This window comes from Chiloscyllium plagiosum, unplaced genomic scaffold (genome assembly GCF_037043375.1).
Source record: "Chiloscyllium plagiosum isolate Xiang-an unplaced genomic scaffold, Cpla_swu_hap1 HiC_scaffold_45, whole genome shotgun sequence".
NCBI lineage: Eukaryota > Metazoa > Chordata > Chondrichthyes > Orectolobiformes > Hemiscylliidae > Chiloscyllium > Chiloscyllium plagiosum.
The window spans coordinates 86,537,551-86,558,155 of NW_028270183.1; positions in this window are offsets into that span (position 1 = coordinate 86,537,551).

Below are 20,605 nucleotides of genomic sequence, written 5' to 3' on the forward strand. Positions count from 1 at the left end.
ACCTGAAATAACTCCCTGTCTTTGTAACTATGTCAGGCTCCTACCTGAAAATCTCTCTTTCTTTGAAATCTCCCAAGGCATCCTGACCTTAGGAACCTCCTCCACCTGTTAATATCCTCCATGGCTGTGGATACCATCAAGTTCTACAGTCCCTATCATGGAATTTAGTCTCCACAATCCTAATGATGCCAATAAGCTCTTCCTCCCTCGACCAGGCTCAATCTCTGTAAACTCTAGTAGTCCTTACTCCCCTTGTTGTGCATGTAATCTCCATCAGCCACTACAAATCTTTATACCTTTAATGTGTTCCCCTTATCACTACACGTTATTTCTGTTAACTTCATGAGCTGCCGTAATTGTCACTGTGACTCTCACCATGTTCCATCCCTACATCCTTCCGTTTCTCTGAATAGTCCTCATTATTCTTAAAATCCCTCTATGTCACCTGTTCCAGTCTCCACAACCCTCCGTAGCTCTGGAGAAACTATACAGTTAAAGCTGCTCCAATAACCTTAAATCCTCCTGATCTTTCTAACTCCCTTTAGTTGTGAAACTCTCCCCATCTCTGTAACATACTATCCTACAGGGTTGAAAGCCCTCCCCAACTTTGTATACTCCTCCAATCCCGAGAACTGTCCCAGTCTTTGTAACTTTGTCCTGCACCTTCAAACCTCCTGGTTGCTGAACCCTCTTCAGGCACTGTACTTTCTCTATTTCTGTTACTTTCGCCTGCTCTTCGAAATCCCCCTGTCTGTATGATCCCCTGCAGTCTCTGCAGTGCCCTCTATCTCTAACCATCAACTGCTTCCACCACCGTCCCTACATTTTTTACCACTTCCAGTCCCTTCAGCACCTTCGATAGTTGCAAACTCGCCATTTTCCAAGGCGACTCCACTTCGTACAATGGCTGTCAGAATCTGAAGCCCACACTCTCTCTAACTTGGAACTCTCTCTTTCATCCGTTAACATCTGCAGCCACCACTGCTGTCTGTACCTTTCTTCGCTCCTTCAGTCCCAATAAGCTTCCCATTCTTGCACTAACTAAAGCCTGTGCATCTTAGTACTGTCCTAAAAATTTTCATGTCTCTGCTAACTGCTTCAGCCCCGCCACTATCTCCATAAACATCCACAGCCCCTGAAGCCCTCCATTTCTGTGTAACTTCTTCCAGTGCTGACAACACCCCAATCTATGGAGCCCCTTGAATTTTCGCTTGTTGGGTATCACTTGAAGTCCCTGCAGATTTCCCGATCTTAGCATCAACCCCAATCTTCCCAGTTCCATCACTCTCAAAGTCCGTTCATCCAATCCCTACATCGATCTGTAACCTCCTTATCCTTCTCCAATTCTTCGAAATTAATCTATTTAAACCTGCCCCTTCCCCACCAACCCTCCTGTCCAAAGGAACCATTTTCAGTTTGTGCAATCCTCCCCATTAGTGTAACTCTCTCCAACCCAGTAACCTGGCTTTCTTCATTGCCTTCCTATAGACTTCAGAACCTAGAAGCCTTCTTATAACAGTAAATGTCTTCCATCACTATAACGTTCCATATCTCTGTTAGTATATACAATACTCTCCTCCCTGAAACACCCCCTGTCTGTGCCTCTCAGACTGCCTGCCTCTCCCTACATCCATCCCTATTCCTGTCTCCAGAATCTAATCCAGCTCCCTCTATCTCTGTAAATTCCTCCAATCCCCAAACCCGTTTGTCCCACTGACCAGATGTAATTCTGTTTAGCTCTTGAATCCTCGAGCCCCTGTAAGCCTCCCTATCTCTGTAACCTCTAATCATTCCGTTCAACCCCATACTGAGAAATGACTCTCTGCATTCGCCATAAGGCAGATGGAATGACAGTGAACAGATATGATTGGACCGTCATTCCAGAGATGGAGCTGCAGAATGCCCGTTGCTGGCAAGGGAATATTGAAGGATTGTTGGGACCAAGGCAGGACAGGCAAAAAGCCACCAAATTGTGAAGAAAGGATGAGTTTAATGCGTTAATGAGACAGTTATGTGGATCTGAAGATCACAATTTGGAGTCTATTTGGGTGGCGGTGAAAATAAGCAAGCAGCAGCAAGTGTTAGCAAGAATTCTTTTATAGGCACCAGATAGTGGTGGTAATGTCAATATGGTTGTGGTCAGGACACTGAATATACTTGCAGCAAGGGCAGGATAGTAACTGTGTGTGACAGCTCTCCATCCCGACTGGATAGCTAATGAGTATCAGGGCTGTAATGGATGGAATCCTGGATTGTATATGAGATGGTTTTCCAAAGCATCATATGAAGGAGCCATCAACAAAATTGTCTCTTGTAGATCAAATGCTGTGTAATAATAAATATCTAATAATCCCATTATAAAGGAGTTTGTGAGCAGAGATTCATAATGTTATAATGGAGATACTGAGTTGAGATGTAGGAGCAGAATTAGGCCATTTGGCCCATTGAGTATGTTCTGCGCTTCAATCAGATCATGGCTGACCTGATGATCTTCAATTCTACTTTCCTGCCTTCTCCACAAAACCCTTGTTTCCCTGATTCTTTACAATCTGACCATCTATGTTGTAAATATTCTTAATGACCCAGCCTCGGCAGCCCCCTGCAGTCAGGAATTCCCACAGAGTCACTACCTTCTGAGTGAAGACATTCCTCCTCATCTCCATCTTACATGGGTGAGCCCTTGTTGGGATTTTCTGCCCCTGGTTACATATTCTCACACAATTTAAATGAAAGATAGTGACAAATATAATCATTGCAGATGAAATAAAAATTGGTTGAATTGGGGTTAATGAGCAAGGATATCCAAGGTTACAGGAGGTTAAAGATCAGTTAGAAAGATGAGCAGTAAAATGGCATAACGTTTCAGAGAACACCTCTGGGACACCCGGACCAACCAACCCAACCACCCCGTGGCTCAACACTTCAACTCCCCCTCCCAGCCCACCAAGGACATGCAGGTCCTTGGACTCCTCCATCGCCAGACCATAGCAACACGACATTTAGAGGAAGAGCGCCTCATCTTACGCCTAGGAACCCTCCAACTGCAAAGGATGAACTCAGATTTCTCCAGTTTCCTCATTTCCCCTCACCCCACCTTGTCTCAGTCAAATCCCTCGAACTCAGCACCGCCTTCCTAACCTGCAATCTTCTTTCTGACCTCTCCGCCCCCACCCCCACTCTGGCCTATCACCCTCACCTTGACCTCCTTCCACCTATCACATTTCCAACGCCCCTCCCCAAAGTCCCTCCTCCCTACCTTTTATCTTAGCCTGCTGGACACACTTTCCTCATTCCTGAAGAAGGAATCATGCCCGAAACGTCGATTCTCCTGCTCCTTGGATGCTGCCTGATCTGCTGTGCTTTTCCAGCAACAAATTTTCAGTTCTGAGTTTAATCTGGACAAGTGTGAGATGATGTCAAACTCAAGATGCAAGTTAGGATACTGAGGCACATTGATATACAGAAGGATCTTGGTGCAAGCCAGTAACTCCCTGAAAATGGCAATACAATTGTTTTAGACGGGAAAGAAAGCAAATCGAACACTGGCCTTCATCGGTCCCAAGGTTGGGTACAGTGATTTGCATCTGATGTGGCAATTGTATAAAACTTCTGATTGGCCACATTTGGAGTACTGTGTACAGTTCTCATCTTCACACAATAGGGAGGATGGGGAGGCTTTGGAGAGGGTACAAAAGGGGGTTATCAGCATGTTACCTGTGTTATGTTGTTAAGGGTATGTTAAGTGTTAAGAGGAAATTAAACAAAGTTGGATTGCTTTGTGAGAGTATCAGAGGCTGACAGGCGACCAGGTACAGGAATATAACCTTAAGACAGGGAGAGCTAATGTTGATGGTCAGAATTTCTTTTCCAATGTGTAAGTTTCAAATAGAAGAGCGCAGAGGTTCAAGGTAAGAAAGAGAAAGTGAAAATGAAGTGCGTGAGGAAATTCGTTTTATAGAGTGGAAGTTGCCAAGCGAGGTCATAGAAACAGAAATGTGAGTAAAGTTTTGAAGTGGCATTTAGACAGAAACATGAACGGGCAGAGAATAGAGGGATATGGACCATGTATATACAGATGGGATGAGTTGAGAATGATATCAAGGTGGGCCGAAGGGCCTATTGCTGCACTGTTCTATTTTCTAACTTCCCAGCATTTGTCCGATCAAAGCACTTCAGAATCTTGCATGTTTCATTCAGTTTCTCTCTCATTTTTCTCAACTTCAATGGGTTCATTCTCAATCTACTCCACCTCTTCTTCTTATAAAATCCCTCCATTTCCAACATCAGCCGAGTGGACCTTCTCTGGCCTGCCACTGATACAAGAATATCTTACCTTCGGGCACACACACTGTTCATAATAGTCTAGGTGTAGTCTGACTTGTACCTTGCATCATTTTAGTAAGATCTCCCTATATTTAGACTCCATTCCCTTTGTAATAAATGGCAGCATTTGATTTGCCTTCTCTATTACTTGATGACCCTGTAAGCTACTTTTTTTTTCAGATTGATAAACAAGAACTCCCACAACCTTTTATGTTTCCAGTCTAAAAACAAATACTGTTAGCCTGACAGTAAGTCAGGAGCATTCTGAAATGAGTGAAAAACGACATATCAATAAAAAAACTGAACCCTTAGAAACACATTTTATAAAAACGAATTTGTTTTTGTGCCTGTTGGATTTTATTTGTTGGTGTGAATATAAACAGCAGAATAGATAAGGGTGTGGTGGGAGGGGTTTGTTGGTGCGGAGGATATGGTCTATTTGAATGTTCAGAAGCCTTTGTGAAAGTTTCAATAAGGGCTAAAGAATAACTTGGTAGAGAGTAGGGCCCCTTAAAGATCAATAAGGTCACCAATGTGTGGAACCAGAGGAGATGAGAGAGATCTTAAACAAAAAAAGTCTTGTCAGTATTTACTCTGGACAAACACATGGAAGCTCGAACTTTGGGAAATAATTTGCGATGTTTTGGAAAGAATCCTAAACAGAGAAGAGAAAGTGTTGGATTCGCAACACAAATAAAGGTAGATCAATTCTCAGTAGCTAATTAGGTCGATCCAAGAATCTTGGGAGAAGCTAGGGAAGAAATTGCAGTGTCCCTAACAGAGATATTTATATTATCAACAGACACAGTGAGGTGTCGGAAGACAAGAGGACGGCTAATGCTGTTCCATCACTTAACGGTTGCCGGGGAAATCCAGGAAATTACAGCCCAGTGAGCCGAGTCGTGGGGAAGTTGTTGGAGGAGATTCTGAGAGAAAGGAGCTATGTTTATTTGGAAAGACAAGGGTTGATTAGAGATAGTCAGCATGGCTTTGTGAGTGGAAAACCGTGTTTCACAAACCGGATTGACTCTTCGAGGAGTTGGCCAAGAGATAGATGAAGGCAGAGCAGTCAGCGTTGTCTACATGAACTTCAGCAAAGCATTTGACAAGGTTCCAAGGGATGTAGAACATCTGGTCAAGAGAAAGAACGAAGCTTACATAAGGTTGAGGACGCAATGATAGTTAGACCTCTCTAGGGTTACATGGTGGCGGCACGGTGACTCAGTGGTTAGCACCGCTGCCTTATAGCACCAGGGACCCGATTTCGATTCCAGTCCCAGGCGACTGTCTGTGTGGAGTTTACGCGTTCTCCCCATGTCTGCGTGGGATTCCTCCAGGTGCTCCAGTTTCCACCTACCGTCCAAAGATGTGCAGATTAGGTGTATCATCCATGGTAAATTACGGGGGTGTAGGTTTGCTCGCTGAGCTGTCGGTTTGATATCCAGACGTTTCATTTCCTGGCTAGGTAACATCATCAGTGGCGACCTCCAAGTGAAGCCAAACTGTTGTCTCCTGCTTTCTATTTATATCTTTCTCCTGGATGGGGTTCCTGGGGTTTGTGGTGATGTCATTTTCTGTTCGTTTTATGAGGGTTGATAGATGATATGTAAATCTATGTGTTTGTTTATGGCATTGTGGTTGGAGTGCCAGGTCTCTAGGAATTCTCTGGCATGCCTTTGCTTAGCCTGTGCCAGGATAGATGTGTTATCCCAGTCGAAATTGTGTTTTTTTCCATCCGTGTGTAGGGCTACGAGGGAGAGAGGGTCGTGTCTTTTTGTGGCTAGCTGGTGTTCGTGTATCCTCGTGGCTAACTTTCTTCCTGTTTGTCCTATGTAGTGTTTGTGGCAGTCCTTGCATGGACTTTTGTAGATGACGTTGGTTTTGTCCATGGGATGTACTGGGTCTTATAAGTTTGTTAGATTTTGTTTGAGAGTGTTGGTGGGTTTGTGTGTTACTGGGATTTCGAGGTGTCTTAGTAGTCTGGCTGTCATTTCTAAAACTTCTTTGATGTATGGTAAGGTGGTTAGAGTTTCTGGCTGTGTTTGGTCTGTTTGTCGTGGTTTGTTCTTGAGGAATCTGCACACTGTATTTCTTGAATACATTGTATAGGTGCTTCTCCTCTGTTTTCAGAAGTCCATCTGCTGCAGTGTGTGGTGGCTCGTTGCAATAGTGTTCTGATACAGCTTCGTTTGTGTGTGTTGGGATGGTTGCTGGTGTAGTTAAGTATTGGGTCAGTGTTTGTAGGTTTTCTGTATACGCAGGTTTGTAATTCTCCGTTGTCCTTTCTTTCGACTGTGACGTCCAGGAATACGAGTTTGTTGTCGGTTTCTTCCTCCTTGATGAACATTATGCCAGTGAGGGTATTGTTGATGATGTTAAATATCTCTTCTATCTTGTTTCGTTTTGTGATGACAAATGTGTCATCTACGTAGCGGACCCAGATTTTCGGTTTGATGGTTGGTAGGGCTGTTTGTTCTCGTCTTTGCATTACTGCTTCTGCTATGAATCCTGAGAGCGGAGATTCCATGGGTGTGCCGTTGGTTTATTTGTAGACTATGTTGTTGAAAGCAAAGTGTGTGGTGAGGCACAGGTCCACTAGCTTCATTATGTTTTCATTAGTAATGTGATTGATGGTGGTTGGTGTGTGTGTGATGGTCTCTTCTAAAAGTGTGGTAAGTGTTTCCTTTGCAGGTCGATGTTGACGGAGGTTAACAGTGCTGATACGTCGAATGAGATCATTGCTTCGTCTTCCTCTATTTTGGTGTTTTTGATGATTTTTAGGAATTCCTGGGTGGAGTGGATGGAGTGCTGTAACTTTTCTATTAGGTATATCAGTCTTGCGTGTAGTTCTTTGGCCAGTATGTAAGTTGGTGTTCCGGGTAGTGCAACTATAGGTCTGAGGGGGGCTCAATTTCAGAAATGACAGCCATACTACTAAGACACCTCAGAATCCTAGTAGCACACAAAACCACCAACACTCTCAAACAAAAACTAACAAACTTATAAGACCCAGTACATCCCATGGACAAAACCAACGTCATCTCCAAAATTCCAGGCAAGGACTGCCACAAACACTACATAGGACAAACTGGAAGAACGTTAGCCACCATGATACACCAACACCAGCTAGTCACAAAAAGACACGACCCTCTCTCCCTCGTAGCCCTACACACAGATGAAAAAACCCACCAATTCGACTGGGATAACACATCTATTCTTGGACAGGCTAAGCAAAGGCATGCCAGAGAATTCCTAGAGGCCTGGCACTCCAAGCATAACGCCATAAACATACACATAGATCTCGATGCCATCTATCACCCCTCAGAAAAAGAACAGGAAATGACATCACCACAAACCCCAGGAACCCCAGGAGAAAAATATAAATAGAAAGCAGGAGACAACAGCTTCACTTCACTTGGAGGTCGCCACTGATGATGTTACCTAGCCAGGTAATGAAACGTCTGGATAGCAAAACTACAGCTCAGCGAGCAAACCCTAAATCTTAAGCTGAGCTACAAACCTTCACAATCCTTGCAAATGGTAAATTACCCATAGTGTTCAGGGATGTGCAGGATTGACACGTTAGTTAGGGTAAATAGAGAGTAATAGGTGGGGGAATTGTTTTGGGAGGGATGTTATTCAGACGGTTCGTATAGGAGTTGTTGGGCCAAATGGCCTGTTTCCACACTCTGGGTACTCACTGAAGGTAGCCAGGAAGGAACTGAAGAATGGACTTAGGACAGCTAGAATGGGGCATGAAAAGCTTTGTTGGGAAGGATTAAGGAAAACCGTAAAGCATTCTCCACTTTTGTGAGAAACAAGAGAATGGTCAGAGTGAGTGTAGGGCCAATCAGGGATAGTGAAGGGATCTTGTGCCTGGAGTTACAGGAGGTAGGGGAAGTCTTTAATGCATACTGTGCTTCAGTATTCACTACTGAGAGGAGCCTTGTTATTTGTGAGGACAGCGTGAAAAGGACTGATTTATGTGAACAGGTTGATGTTAAGAAGGAGTATGTGCTGTGAATTGTGTAAAAGATAAAGATAGATAAGTCTATAGGACCAGACGATATATGCCCAAAGTTACTACAGGAAGCGAGGGACTGGATTGCTGCGCCTTTGGCGATGACCATTGCACCCTCACTGTCCACCGGAGTCATACCAGATGATTGGAGGGCAGCAAATGTTACTCCCTTGTTCAAGAAAGGGAATAGGGAAAATCCTGGGAATTTCAGATTTCACTTTCTTATGTCTGTGGTGTGCAGATTATTGGAGAGGACTCTGAAAGAGCGAATTTATGACTCCATAGAAAACCATAGTTGGATTAGAGATAGTCAGCATGGCTTTGTAAGGGACAGGTCTCTTCCTCACAAATCTTACTGAACTCTTCAAGAATGTGACAGAACACCTTTATGGCTCATTCAGAAAGTACAGAGGCATGGGATACAGTATACCTGTCTGTCTGGATACAGAATTCCTGGCACATAGAAGACAGAGGGTGGTGATAGATGGGATGCCTTCAACATGGAGCTCGGTGACCAGTAGTGTTCTTCAGAGATCGGTTGCCGGAAGTCTACTTTTTGTGGGGTTTTTTTTCTAAACTACTTGGATATGGTTGTGGAAGAATGGGTTCGTAAGTTTGCCAATGACGTGGAGGTTGGTGGAGTGGTGGATAGTGTGGAGGTCTGTTGTAGGTTGCAGCAGGATATTGACAGGATGTGGAGCTGGGCTGAGAAGTGACAGATGGAGTTTAATCTGGAAAAGTGTAAATTAATTCATTTTGGAAGGTCGAACTTGAATGCAGTATACAGGATTAAAGGCAGAATACTTGGTAGTGTCGTGGAACAGAGAGATCTTGGGTTCCACGTCCGTCGATCCCTCAAAGTTGCCACCCAAGCTGATAGGGTTGTCAAAAAGTAATATGTTATGTTGCCTTTCAATTGCTGGGAGATTCGGTTTTCAAGCCAAAAGGTTATGCTGCAGCTCTATCGAGCCATGGTTAGACCCCACTTGGAATATTGGGTTCAGTTCTGATCCCCTCATTACAGGAAAGCAATGGAAGCTTTAGGGAGGGTAAATTGGAGATTTACCAGAATGCTACCTGAGTTGGAGAGCATGTTTTATGAAGAAAGGTTCAGGGAGGTAAGCCTTTGGTCATTGAAGTGAAGAAGGGTGAGGTGCGACTTGGTAGAGGTTAACAAGATGATGTGAGACACAATGAATAGCGAGAGACTTGTTTATACCATAGCATAAATGGTTATTGTCTGTGGGCATAGATATTTTTAAGGTGATTGGTGGATGGGTAAGGAGGAATTTCAGAGATAGGTTCTTTAAAAAGAGTGTTGCGTGGTTGGAATGCACTGCCAGCGGTGATAGGAGAGTCAGATACATGAGGGACATTTAATCGACTATTGGGTTGGCACATGGATGGCAGTAAAATGAAGGGTATATCGGTTAGTTTAACCTTCCAGACGGATTAAAGGTTGGCATGGCATCTTGGCCAAAGGGCCTTGTACTGTACTGTTCTGTGTTCTACGTTCCGTGTGGTACACTGGGTAATAAGCCCAGATCATTGTAAAATGATATGGCATTCACGAGGAGCCAGTCAACTGGTTACAAAATTGGCTTGATGGTAGGAGACAGAGGGTGATGGGAGACATGTTGTTTTTCTGACTGGAGGCATGTGACCAGCGGTGTAGTGGGTCCACTGTTGTTTGTCATTTGGATAATATTTGGATGGGAATATTGGTTTTGTGGTAAGTAAGTTTTTTTGGGTGACACTGAAATTGGTGGTAAAGTGGACAGTGAAGAAGGTTATCTATGATACAACAGTATGAACAGTACTGCTGGGATAGTGGGCTGAAGAATAGCAAATTATATAAACGTGAAGTGTTCCATTTTGGTGAAACAAACAAGCGTGGGACTTGTACAGTTAGTGTTCGGGCCCTAGGTAGTGTTGTCAATCAGAGACCCAAGGATATAGGTACACAGTTCTTTGAAAGGGGCGACACTGGTAGACAGGCTGGTGAAGCAGGTGTTTGGGATGGTGACTTTCATAGGGCAAAGCTGTGAGGGTAGGAGTTGGGATCTCATGTTGTGGCTGTACAAGACATTGGTGCGGCCTCCATAAAAGCATTGTTGATCACTTGGAAGAACTCATCAGGTTCACTTAGCCCCTTTAGGGAAGGACATCTGACATTCCAACCTGGTCTGGCCTTCATGTGAATCCAGACCCACAGCCATATAGCTGACTCTAATCTGCCCTCTGGGTAATTAGCAGTGGGGCAAAGAAGGCTGGTTCAATCAGTGTCACCCTCATCCCATGAATGAATAAATAAAAATGTATATGTCTCTCCCTCCCTTTGCAAATCCCTCCAGGTGCTGCAATCCGTACTGGCTTTGTAACACAGTTCAGACCTGGACCACTTTCTTTCACACTCTCACCATCTCCAGCACCTTCACCTCTCCCTGTTCCTATCGTGTCATTAATCCCTGACAAAGATTCCTCTTCCCACTGCCCTCCCCCCGCTAGCAGACGCTTTGCAATCCCTTTAACACTTACTGCTTAAACTCTCTCTCTCATTTCAGGATTTAAAGTACTTTGTGGTAATCGTCTGAGCCTCATAATCTGATATGATCCATTTTGGCCTGAGTGAGGGATGGGTGGGAATTTCTTGCTGAGGTTTTGTCTGTTTCAATGGAACGTCCTTTTGTTGAGTATTTTACACTGTTCCTTCAAATGATTTCCACTGTTCATTTACAGACACATGTTTCAGTCTGTTTAGCCTGTTTACCTTTGGTCAGTTCTCTTCTCAAACCCATGTAATTGACTTTTAGCTTCTTGATGTAGCTTGTCCTTTCTGTGATTCACTTTAAAATGTTATTTTACTTTCAACTGCACATTACACATTTTCCCAGAGGATCTCCCCAGGTGACATTACTCACTAAGTTTCATGACACAACGGTGGCTCTGAAGTAGTAACGTCCTTGCCAGTTGCACAATGTGCTATTCAAAGAAACACTGAAAGAAATTCTAAAATCTCCTCTTCGAATATCACTCTTGTCAGTGTGATTGTCAAGAATATACGAATATTGCAGTTTCACTAAATTATCACAATGTCTTTATTAAAAATTCCAATGACTTCCTCTTTAATGCAGTGATGAGCAATGGAATGTTGTCAAGTGGCCTAAAACTATTCTGGTGCTTGTGTCCTTGACAAGTAGTTGCCATAATTTACATTCAGACTGACTCTACTTCATGGTCTGAGACCAAATGCTTTCTCTGTAATGTCTTTGTTATCCATTATTGTTCGCGTTACACATTTTGCATGAGTTTCCGCAAGATTGTGATGCATTGAATACGTAAGTTCCAACTGTTGTTCGTCCTGTACCCATGTTCCCCTGGTGTCTAAATCTCTTTTATCTCTGTGTCACAAATCAGTCTACCTTGCTGCAGAGACATTGTCCATTCCAAAAAAAAACATAATTTACTTTTTCCCACAATTTCCTGTCACAAATCGATTCCCTGATGTACAGTTTTAGTTAAAATCTGTCCCTCCCTGTTCCTTTCTACTTGTCTTCAGCCACATCCCCGTGCTGTTCACATGCGTCATCTTTTCTATTTGGATTTGGAAAGTTTCTTTCACCTGAACCCTCTGTCAGTTTAAAGCCCTGTCCATAAACCGACTGACATGATTGGCCAGGACACTGGTCCCAGCTCAGTTCTAGTGGGACCTCATCCTTATGGATTTTTTAAAAAATCAGGTACAGGATGTGGGTGTCTCTGTCTGAGCAGCCTTTCTTGCCCAGCCCTAGCTGCCCTTACGTTGAGTAGCTTGCTAGGCCATATCAGAGGGTAATTGAGAGGCAAACACTTTGCTGTGACTATGTTGTGCAGACCACGTGAGGATGGGCAGATGTCCTTCTCTGAATGACAAGTGTTTGGATTTATTGTACATCAGTAATGGTAGTTATACATTGTCAATTACTATTTTTAACATAATTAATTTCAAATTCCACCATTTCAAATGATGTGGTTCAAACCTGCCTCTCCTGAACATTAGCTGAGGTTTGGGATACATGCTCTCGGAACAATATCACAAGGCCATTACTTTGTCTGCTCACAGGCTATTTATCCCTGAACACCGATACTCGTGTATCATGAAGCTAAACCTGTTTTTTCTTCATGATTGTTTGATCCTGTTACCTTCCGGCATTCTGGTGATATCACTCAGTCTCTCTCCATGTGGTATCCCTCACTGTGTGTGTCTAATTGCTGCCTCTGTCAGCGTCTCTCACTCTTGCAGCTACTCCAGATCCCGAGCCAGCAGAATTCTGCACTCCAGAGAGACGCAGCAGCACAGGCCAGGAATGGAGACTGGGATTTTCCAGATCTCCGTGGGACACAGTACTATTCTCCGTGTGCAACCCTCACGGCATCAGTCTAAGTTCCCATTCTTTCTATATTTCTGTCTTCTGTAGCTACTCAGGAAGTTCCTGACTAAATAGATTTCCCAGCTGCTGGGTATCCCATCCATCACCACATTGTTTCTCTGGCTGACGATCCATCTTCAAAGGGCAGGGAGATCTGGAGCCTTCAATAAATCCTGCACTGAGGTAAGATAACTCACCGTGCACAGAGCAGAGAGCAGCGAGAGGGCTCCAAACATCGGCAAACAGTACTGGAAGGGGAGCAGTGTACAGGCAACCCCAGGCTCAATCACCACGTCGACTGTAAATTTTGTTGTTCTGAGACAGTATCGGGAGTGTCTCAGTTATCAATGCAGGCCTGTGATGTCTTAGTGAGCACAAGGACAACAGAGGGTAAAGCAGGCTTTTCATGAGTGGGTGAGAATATTGCCTGGAATCTTTCTGTTCTGTGTTCCCTCTCCAACACTGTACATATACGATGTCTCATGGACCAGTGACTTTAATAATTTGTAACTCCTATAACAGTTCCTGTCCCTGAAACCTCCACCTCCCCTATAGTCCCTCCCCATATTTGAAATGTACTGCATTTCAAACTATTATTCCTATCTCTGTAACTTTCTTCAGTGTCGACACCATACCTTATCTCTATAGACTCCTCCTCCAATAATTAGAGACAGGGGCATGCAGCATGGAAACGGTTCCTTCCATCCAACTAGTCCATGCTGACCACTGTTCAAGAACGAATCGCATTTGCATGTGTTTGGTCCATATCCCTTCAAACCTTCACTTCTCCATGTATTTGCCCAAATGTCTTTGCAAGTTGTAATTTTAATTTTCTCTACCCTCTCCCCAGACGCCCATTCCACACATGCACCATTTTCTGTGGCGAAATGTTCTCCTCTGGTCGCTTTTAAGTATTTCCACTCCCACCTCATATTTCTGCCCTCTAGTTATGGATTCCCCTACCGTGAAGTCGAGACCTTTACTCTTCACATTACGTATACCCCTCATGTTTTTATAAACATTTATAAGGTCACCCCTCAGCCACCTCGCACAATGGAAATACGAAGGACAATGATACAAATATCTCTGCCACTGTCCCCGCTGCGACTTTGCCACAATGTTGTGGCATACACTTGTTCAGGACCTCGGGCGTTCTCTACCTTTGTGTCCTAACATCTCCAGCACCAGCTCTTCTGTAATGGGGACTCTTTTCAGGACATCATTGTTTCTCTCCCTTTGTTTCCTTGTCCACAGTATGTTCTGACATGAAATATTCATTTCAGGTCGCGCCCACCTCCTGTGGTTCCAGGCATGATTGGCCTTCTTGATCTTTGAGGGGCCTGATTGTCTCTCTAGTTGCTTTTTTTGTACTTGTATGCTGTAGAATCTCTTTGGATTCTCCTTAACCTTATCTGCCAAAGCTATCTCATCGCCCTGTTTTGCTTTCCAGCTTCTCCAGCCTCTCTGTTTCTGTCAAACCCTCCAGTATCAGTAACATCTTCGCTCCGTTTGCAGTTTCGGAAAATGCTTCCTGAAGCAGGAGGATCAGAATTCTACACAGTACTCCAACTGGAGACCCAGCAACTGGAGATACAGCCGTATCATGATGTACCAAGTCGGGTACTCAATGCTGTGGCCCATGAGGGCAATCTGCCTAATGCTGCTTTCCCCACCCTGTCCACGTGTGAAGCCACACCCAAGGAAAAATGTAACAGCACGCCTTGGTCTCTCTCTGTTCGACAACACTGCGCAGAGCTCTGCCATAAACTGTGTTAGTCCTCTCTGGTTTATCTTAACAAAATCCAACACCTGAATGCAAATCCATCTTTCATTTCTTGACCCACTGTCTCGGTTGGTTAAGATCACCTTTGAAAACTGTATTCGCTGCCCACTATAACACGCATTTTACTATCCACGATAATTCATATATTCTCGTTTATGTCAATAATACACACGTGTGGATCCTGCACCGATCGTCATGGTACACTGCTGGTCAGAGTCCTCCAGTCTGCACAACAACCATCTCCCATCATCCTCTGTCTCTTACTGTCAAGCGCATTTTGTGTTTGTTTGGCTTGCTCTCCCTGATCCCATGTGATCTAACCTTACTAACCAGTGCACCACGCTAAACCCTGTCAAAGGCCTTGCTGAAGTCAGGATAGAAAACGTCTACTGCTCTGCCTTCATCCATCTTCTTGGTCAACTCTTCAACAAACTCTATCAAGTTTGGGAGAAACCCCTTTCTAGGCAGAAATCTGTGCTGACTATCTCTAATCAATCATTACCTTTTCAAATGCATGTAACTCCTGTCCCGTAGAATCGCTTCCAACAACATTCACACCACTGACATGAAGCTAATCGGTGTATATGTCCCCCCTGGCTTTCTCTTGCAACCTTTACCAAATACTGGCACAACATTAGCCACCCTCCAGGCTCCCAGCTCACCACTTGTGGCTGTCAGTAGTAGAAATATCTTTGTAAGTTTCTTCCCTAACCTACCCCAATGTCCTGGGATGTACTTGATTAGTCCCAAGAGAGTTGTCTAATTTTAATGAGTTTGAAAACCTTCATCACCTCCTGTTCTCCAATGTGTACTCTGTTGAAAACCTCACAGTTTATTTCCCTGCTTCCCCAGTGTATTATCAACAGTAAGTTCTGACGTGAAATTTTTGTTTCGGATCTCGCCATTTCCTGTGGGTTCACACACAAATGGCTTCATTGACCTTTGAGGGATCACATTCTATTTCAAGTTAATCTTCTATTGCTAATATATTTGCAGAATATCTTTGGATTTTCCTGAACCTTCTCTGCTAAAGCTCTGTCAGATCCCTTTTAGGCCCTCATGATTTCCCTCTTAAGGATATTACTGCACCCACAATGTTCTTCAAGGGATTGACTTAATCCAGCTGGATATATAGGACATGTGCCCCCTTTTGTCTTGAACAGCACCTCAATATCCCAAGTGATCCACTGTTTCCCACTTGTGTCAGCATTGTCCTTCACAGTAACAGGAATATGCTGGTCCTGAAATATTAATTTATCTCTCTTTTGAAAGAATCCCACTTGCCCGGCGTCCCTTTACTTTGAAATAGCCTCCACGAATCAACTTTTGGACGGTCTTGCCTAATAGCTTCTGGACTGGGGCAAGGCCAGTTTTGATGGTTAACCTGTGGTCCAGGCCTGTCCTTTTCCATCACTATTTTCAAACTAATAGAATTGTGGTGACTTTGCCAAAGTGCTCCCCCACAAACACTTCAGCCCCTTTTTCTCCCTTGTTTCCCGAAGGGAGGTCAGGTTTCATCTCTTCCTCCAGCCGGACCAGTTACATACTGACTGAGACAGTTTTCTTGAACACACTGAACAAGTTTCTTCCATCCAAGCTGTGAACACACCGGCAATACTAGTCTTGGTTTAGAAAGTTAAAATCCCCGATCATTACAGCCCTATCATTCTTTCAGATATCTGAGATCTCCGACGTATTTGCTGCTCAATTTCCCGCTGACTGTAGTACCGTCATACCGAACTGATCATCCAGTATAATTTCTCAGTTTCACTAATAAGCTTCATTAGGCGATCCCCAGGGATATCCTCTCTCAGTGCTGCAGTGATGTTTTCACTGATCAAAAACTCTAATCCCCCTCCTCTCTTGCCTCCCCTTATATCCTTCCTGTAGCATCTGTCCCAGGAACATTGAGCTGCCTGTCCTGCCCCTCCCTCAGAATAAACAAGCAGCAGCAAGTGTTAGCAAGAATTATTTTGTAGGCACCAGACAGTGATGGTAATGTCAATATGGTTACAGTCAGTACACGAATATACATGCAGCAAGGGCAGTACAGTCACTGTGTGTGACAGTGGTCTTCATCCCCAATGGATAACTAATGAGTATCAAGGCTGTAATGGATGGAATCCTGGATTGTATACGAAATGATTTTCTATAACATCATATCAAGGAAACATCTACAAAATTGTCTATTGTAGATCAAATGCTGTGTAATAATAAATATCTAATAATCCCATTATAAAGGAGTTTTGTGAGCAGAGATCCATAATGTTATAATGTAGATACTGAGTTGAGAGGTGGGAGCAGAATGAGGCCATTTGGCCCATTGAGGATGTTCTGCCCTTCAATCAGATCATGGCTGACCTGATGACCTTCAACTCTACTTTCCTGTCGTTTTCATAAAGCCCTTATTTCCCTGATTCATTAAAACCTCACCATCTCTGCTGTAAATATTCTTAATGACCCAGCCTCGGCAGCCCCCTGCAGTCAGGAATTCCCACAGAGTCCCTACCCTCAGAGTGAATACATTCCTCCTCATCTCCATCTTAAATGCGTGAGCCCTTGCTGGGGTTTTATGCACTCTGGTTACAGATTCTCACACAATTGAAATGAAATATAATTATTGCAGATGAAATGAAAATTGATTGAGTTGGGATTAATGACCAAGGATATCAATGGTTGCAGGAGGTTAAAGATCTGTTGGAAAGATGTGCAGAGATATGGTAAATTGAGTTTAATCTGGACAAGTGTGAGATGATGTCAAAGTCAAGAAGAAAGTTAGCATACTGAGGGACATTGTTATACAGAATGACATTGGTGCAAGCCGGTAACTCCCTGAAAATGGCAACAAAAGTGTTACATATGGGAAAGAAAGCAAAGGGAGCACTGGCCTTCATTGGTCACAACTTTGGGTATAGTGGTTTGCATCTGATGTTGTAATTGTACAAAACTTCTGTTTGACCACATTTGGAGTACTGTATGCAGTTCTCATCTCCACACAATAGGGAGGATCGGGAGGTTTTGGAGAGAGTACAAAAGGGGTTTATCAGCACATTACCTGTGCTAGGTTTTTGAAGGGTGTGTTAGGTGTAAGAGGAAATTAAACAAAGTTGGATTGGTTTGTGAGAGCATCAGAGGCTGACATGCGACCAGGTACAGGAATTTCACGTTTGGACAGGGATAGATAATGTGGATACTCCGAATCTCTTTTCCAATGTGTAAGTTTCAAATACTAGAAGGCAGAGGTTTAAGGTGAGAAAGAGAAAGTTTAAATGAAGTGCGTGAGGCAAGTTTTTTTACAGAGACTGGAAGTTGCCAAGCGAGGTCATAGAAACAGAAGTGTGAATAAAGTTTTGAAGTGGCATTTAGACAGAATCATGAATGAGCAGAGAATTGAGGGACATGGACCATGTATATACAGATGAATGAGTTGAGAATGATATCAAGGTGGGCCGAAGGGCCTATTGCTACACTGTTCTATTTTCTAACTTCCCAGCATTTAACCGATCAAAGCACTTCTGAATCTTGCATGTTTCAAAATCAGTTTCTGTCTTATTTTTCTCAACTTCAATAGGATCATTCTCAGTTTACTCCACCTCTTATTATAAAATCCCTCCATTTCCAACATCAGTCGAGTAAACCTTCTCTGGCCTGCCTCTGATACAAGAATATCTTTCCTTCGGGCACACACACTGTTCATAATATTCTAGGTGTAGTCTGACTTGTACCTTGCACCGTTTTAGTAAGACTTCTCTATATTTAGCCTCCATTCCCTTTGTAATAAATGGCAGCATTTGATTTCCCTTCTCTATTACTTGATGACCCTGTAAGCTATTTTTTTCGCATTGATAAACAAGAACTCCCACAACCCTTTATGTTCCCAGTCAACAAAACAATACTGTTAGCATGACAGTAATTCAGGAGCATGCTGAAATGAGTGAGAAACGACATATCAATAAAAAATAACTGGACCCTGAGAAACACATTTTATAAAAGAGAATTTGTTTTTGAGCTTGTTGGATTTATTTGTTGGTGTGAATATAAATGTCAAAATATATAAGGGTGTGGGGGTGGTGTTGGTACGGAGGATATGGTTTATTTGAATTTTCAGAAGCATTTGTGTAAGTTTCAATAAGGGCTAAAGAATAACTTGGTAGAGAATAGGGCCCCTTAAATATCAAAAAGGTCGCCTATGTGTGGAACCAGAGGAGATGGGTGAGATCTTAAACAAAAAAAAAAGTCTTGTCTGTATTTACTCTGGAGAAAGACAAAGAAGCTCGGGAATTTTGGGAAATAAATTGCGATGTCTTGGTAAGAATCTTCTACAGAGAAAAGAACGTGCTGGAATATTAAAACAAGTAAAGGTAGATCTATTCTCATTAGCTCATTAGGTCGATCCGAGAATATTGTGGGAAGCTAGGGAAGAGATTGCAGTGTCCTTTACAGAGATATTTATATCATCAACAGACACAGTGAGGTGTCAGAAGACTGGAGGGAACATAATGCTGTTCCATCACTTAAGGGCTGTAAGGAAAAACCAGCAAATTACAGCTCAGTGAGACCAGTGATGGGGAAGTTGTTGGAGGAGATTCTGAGAGAAAGGAGCTCCTTATAATTACAAAGGCTCGGGCTGATTAGAGATAGTCAGCATGGCTTTGTGAGTGGAAAACTATGTTTCACAAACCGGATTAACTCTTCGAGGAAGTGACCAAGAGATAGATGGAGGCAGAGTAGTCAATGTTGTGTGCGTGGACATCAGCAAAGCATTTGACAAGGTTCAAAGGGATGTAGAACATCTAGTCAAGAGGAAGAACGACGCTTACATAAGGTTGAGGACGCAAGGATCGTTAGACCTCTATAGGGTTATATGGGGGCGGCAAGAGGGCTCACTGCTTAGCACGGCTGCCTTATAGCACCAGGGACCCGATTTCGATTCCAATCCTGGGCGACTGTCTGTGTGGAGTTCTCCCCATGTCTGCTTGGGATTCCTCCAGGTGCTTCAGTTTCCACGCATCGTCCAAAGATGTGCAGATTAGGTGACTCAGCCATGGTAAATTACCGATAGTGTTCAGGGATGTGCAGAATTGACACGTTAGTCAGGGTAAATGGAGAGTAATAGGGTGGGGGAATGGTTTGGGGCGAGATGTTCTTCAGAGAGTCCGTATGATGTTGTTGGGCCAAATGTCCTGTTTCCACACTCTGGAGCCTCTCTGAAGGTAGCCAGGAAGGAACTAAAGAATGGTCTTAGGACAGCTAGAATGGGACATGAAAAAGCTTTCATTAAGGATTAAGGAAAACGGTAAGGCATTTTCCACTTACGTGACGAACAAGAGGATGGACAGAGTGAGGGTAGGGCTGGTCAGGGATAGTGGAGGGAAGATGCGCCTGGAGTCACAGGAGGTAGGGAAGATCCTTAATGCATACTGTGCTTCAGTATTCACTACTGAGTGCGACCTTGTCACTTGTGAATACAGCATGAAACAGGCTGATATATGTGAACAGGTGGATGTTAAGAAAGAGGATGTGCTGAGTATTGTGTTAAACATAAAGATAGATAAGTCTATTGGACCAGATGGGATATGCCCAAAGTTACTAGACAAAGCGAGGGAATGAATTGCTGAGCCTTTGGCGATGACCTTTGCACCCACACTGTCCACCGGAATCGTACCAGATGATTGGAGGGCAGCAAATGTTAATCCCCTTTTTCAAGAAAAGGAATAGGGATAATCCTGGGAATTACAGACCAAACTGTCTTATGTCTGTGGTATGCAAATTATTGGAGAGGACTCTGAGAGAGCGGACTTCTGACTCCTTAGAAAACGATAGTTTGATCAGAGATAGTCAGCATGGCTTTGTTAGGGACAGGTCTCTCCCTCCCAAATCTTATTGACTCCTTTGAGAATGTGACAAAACACCTTTATGGCTCATGGGAGGCATGGGATACAGGGAAACCTGTCTGTCTAGATACAGAATTCCTGGCTCATAGAAGACATAGGGTGGTGATAGATGGGAAGCATTCAGCATGGACTTCGGTGACCAGTGGTGTTCTGCAGGGATCGGTTGCAGGAACTC